The following is a 4,194-nucleotide window of genomic DNA, read 5'->3' on the forward strand; positions in this document are numbered from 1 at the left end:
GGGAGCTTCACAGGGCAGTAGTGCCCGGCACCCACGCCATGTGGCAGCCACGGGAACGGGTAGCCCGCCTCGCTCTGCCCTCCACCCGCGTCCAGGGCAGACCCCTCCCGGGTGGGCAGGCCTCGCCCGTGACGGTTTAGACAGAATATTCTGCCTCGAGTGGAGGAGAGGGTTCTCCGCTTCCACGGTGGGCAACCCACTCTGCGGGGACGGATTTGTAACCGTGACGAAACCCGAGAACAGGCCCCGGGGTGTGTCAGCGGAGTGGGTTCCCGCAGAGGGCTGCCCCATGCCGGGGCGAGTGCGGGATGACCGACGGTGGCTGCTGGTGATCCGTGCACGGGCTGCCCCCCACCCATTTACTCTTTTTAGTTGCATTTTTTATTTAGATTGACTTACGTCACATACAATTGGTCATTGTAAAGTTTACAATCCAGTGGTTTTTAGTATACGCATCCTGTTGTGCAACCATCGCCACCGGCTAATTTCAGAACATTCCGGTCACCCTCCAAAGAAGCCTTGTGCCGCAGTCTCATCGGCTGCCCCTCCCCCACCCCTGGGACCCACCCACCTACTTCCTGTGTCTGTGGATTGGCCGGTTCGGGACGTGTTGCGTGCATGGAATCGCACACTCCGAGGCCTCCGTGCCTGGCTGCTTCGCACTGCGGGCTTGGGGTTCGTCCACACCGCAGCCTGTGTCCACGCCTGATTTCGAGGCTGGGGGTGGGGGGGCCGTGTGCAGCGCAAACAGACCGCACCCCGTTCACCCTCACCCGCGGGTGGCTGCTCGGGGGGCTCCACGCGCACTCCCCAGGTGTGTCGTTTGCAGCACGGTTTGGGGACGTCTGTGTGCGGCTGACACCTGCCCTCCCTCGATTCCCCTACTCCGAGAACAGGGCCTTCCTTTGCCGAAACGCTCTTTTCTCTTAAGAGAGAACGGTGGCTCCCCATGAGAGTTTTTGACTAAAGGATGAGTCGACTCCCAGCCCTCTTCCACTCCTCTGGGTCCCGAACTCGCACGTGGGGCTGGCGACCTGGGGCTGGTGACCCGGCAGAGCCTGTTCAGCTGGGACGTCCCGGGAGCAGAAGGCGGATGTGTCACCTTTCCCCTGGCACCCACGTCGACCTTCTGTGCGCCCGGCCTCCCCGCCCGGGGGCGGCTCCGTCCCGGGGAGAGGACGGGAGGAGGACCCCGTGCTCGCCCCGCTGAGTCACCGAGGGGCGGGAGGTCAGGCCTGCTGGTTTCAGCTGTGCTCCTCGTTCCCAGCTGTCAGCTCGGAGTAACAGGAAACGACGCTGTCAGTAGCGAACTGTTGCTCCCAGGTACGCCGGGGCCTGGCCGTGGCCTTGGGGGTGGGGCTGTGGAGAGGTGGTCAGAAAAGTGGCCATTTGATGTGTTAACAAGTCAGTGCACATAGAGTTTATTATAACAGTGATACAATAAAGCACATCGAAATCTTAAAAATAGGCCCCAGCTGCTATGAGTCAGTGGACTGAGTGCTGGCCTGTGAACCAAAGGATCGGCAGTTCAATGCCCAGTCAGGGCACATGCCTGGGTTGCGGGCCACGTCCCCAGTAAGGGGCGTGCGGGAGGCAACCAACCATGCATTTATGTTTCTGTCCCTCTCTTTCTCCTTCCCTTCCCTTCTCTAAAAATAAATACATAAAATCTTTTTTAAACAATCTTCAAAATAGGAAAAGAAAGCAAAAGTCACCCTTGATCTCACCCCCAAATCAGCACTTATTCACAGCAGAAGGAAGTGTGCACCTGCGTGGACAGGAAGCTGAAGGTGCTGCCTCCAGGGCGTAAAGACAGACACACAGACCAATGGGATACAGGGCCAGGGTCAAAGCCCCGCCTACTTGGGCAAAGGACTGTCAACTAGAGTGCGGAGACCATTCCACAGGGAAAGGACGGTCTTTTCAGCAAACGGGGCTGGGAAGAATGGACCCCCGCACGCGAGGAATGAAGCCGGACCCCAAGGCAGCACCACACACAAAAATGAGCTGACGATGGACCCAAATCTAAGAGCTAAAACTATAAAAGCCTTAGAAGAAAAACACTGGAGAAAAGCTTCACGGCTTTGACTTTGGCAATGCTTTCTCAGACACGACACCAAACGCACAGCCAACAGGAGGAAGAAACTAGACGCGCCGGACTTCACCCAGATGAAAAGCTGTGGTGCGTGAGAGCCTGCTCCTGACCACCCACGGAACGAGAGGAAACATTTGCAGAGCGTACAGGTGCTAAGAAACGACTCGACTCAACAGCAAAAGCCCCTCACGGCCTGACTTTAAATGGGCGAAGAGCCCTGTCCCGTGTGGCTCCGTTGGTGGGAGTGTCCTCACGGAGCCGAAAGGTTGCGGGTTTGATCCCCTGTCCCGGCACACCCGACTCGCCGTCCCAGCGTGGGCAGGAGGCAGCCCACTGACGCGACGCTTCACCCTCACACTGATGCTTCTCTTGCTCCCTTCCCCTCTCTCTAAAGCGATGAACAGATGTCCCTGGGGGAGGACAAAAAAGAGGAGGCAAGGCTTGAACTGACATCGGTCGGACTGATCTTTGGGTTCTGTCTGGTTCTGAGCATCCTGGCTTTCCCCGTGGCAGGGGGACGCTTCTCCAGGGAGGCGGCCGCAGCTGGCAGAGGAGGACGGCTGGACTGTTCCAGCGGGTGGGTGTTCCTTGCTCCCCGGGAGCGCCGAGTGGGTTTCCGCCACCGGCCTTCCCAGGGCCTGGCCCTGCGCTGGGCTCTCCTGGAGGCCTCCTGACCATGCACGGCTGGGTCACAGCGGTGGGGGCCGCCAGGCTGAGGCAGGTGGCCACCTGCGCCTTCCCCGCATGGTGCACCAGCTTCCTGGGGAGTGGCCTCCTCAAGGAGCAAGGAGACCAGGTTTGGGGACCCCCCGCCCCCAGGAGCAGGGAGCTCAGCACCTCCCACGGTGGTAAATGGTGAATGGTGACTTCCAGCTGGTGGCTGCCCCCCGCCCCGGAGAGGCCGAACCCCTTCGGCCGTGAGAAACGGGAGAGGGCCATTTCACGGTCTCGAGCAATCCTACACAGACCGGCTGGCCGCTGCCCGCACGGGGAGGGAGCGCGCTCGGGTTGGAAGGCGGCGCCCGAGGCAGATTCCTGTTGGCGGAGGGATCCGCGTTTTGTTATCTGCCCCGAGCAGACGAGCAGATGCGGCTTTGGAGCGGCCCGGCAGCCTGCACGCCTTGCCCGCCCAGATAAATGTCAAGTCTGCACCCTGCGGAGGCTATAAAAGCAGCCACGGGGGATGGGAGGCGGCGAGGGGTTAGGAGTGGCCGCTGCGAAACTGAAAATTATTTTCTGCCCCAGTCCAGTGAATTGTTCTCGTGGGACGCCAGCCAGAAAGGGCGCCGTAGCCTTCCGTGGTGCGGCGTGGCCTCAGAAACCCCCTGTTCAGAGCCCAGCGAGGGAAACAATGTTTCCTAACCCTGATGTCATTCTATTTTTCTCTCAAAATGTTTCCCATTACAAGCATAATGTGTATTCATTATTATAGTGTAGACAATATAACTACAACATAAAGAAACAAAAATTACCTTTAAGTCCATCTCTCGGCAACAATCACTACTACCGATTTGATGGGTTTTCTTTCTCTCTCTCCTCTTTCCTGAATTGTGTCTCTTGCACCCACTAGGTATGACGGACAGATAGAGAAGCGAATCAGCGGACAAAGGCCCGCCCTCTTGGAGCTCCGTCTGGAGGGGAGGCACAAGATACATGTATCAGAGAACTTTCAGTTTCTTTCCAGTTTTCCTCTGTTACAAATGATTGGCAGTGAGCCCAGTGTCTGAATACACGCACGTCGATTGCATCAGGAAAACTCTGAAAAGTGACATTGAGGAGCCGGGTGTTACCCATCATGAAAATCTGTAACAAGCACCTTTGTGCATATTTATATTAATATGTTGATAGTGTCTGATAAATGCCTCGTCTGCCTGTCGAGGACGCTTTCCAATTACAGACCTCTGGATTCTCGGTGTGAGAAGGGGTTGGCAGCTTGCCTGCCGAGCTAACCCCTCGCCCTACTCCCGATCTAACTTACACACCACCCAGACAGAGAGCTCATCCCTTCCTCAGGCATGGCTCCGTCCCGGGCCATGTCCCCCTTACACTGACACGAACTGGTCTCCCCGGGCTCCCCACACGGGCCTGGGCTCACGAGA

At 57.9% G+C, this 4,194-nt stretch overlaps 1 long non-coding RNA gene across 1 annotated transcript; it reads right to left on the reverse strand.

The window, feature by feature from the left end:
* Positions 1-365: 365 nt before the first annotated feature.
* Positions 366-3,705, reverse strand: LOC123815813. Its single transcript, XR_006785168.1, has 2 exons — positions 3,568-3,705; positions 366-1,359 (listed from the first exon to the last, which is right to left on the reverse strand). It is a non-coding gene; the product is annotated as an uncharacterized LOC123815813 (long non-coding RNA).
* Between the last annotated feature and the right edge of the window lie 489 nt (positions 3,706-4,194).

Source organism: Phyllostomus hastatus, unplaced genomic scaffold (assembly GCF_019186645.2).
Source record: "Phyllostomus hastatus isolate PE091 unplaced genomic scaffold, TTU_PhHast_1.1 phas_contig_196, whole genome shotgun sequence".
Classification (NCBI taxonomy): Eukaryota; Metazoa; Chordata; class Mammalia; order Chiroptera; family Phyllostomidae; genus Phyllostomus; species Phyllostomus hastatus.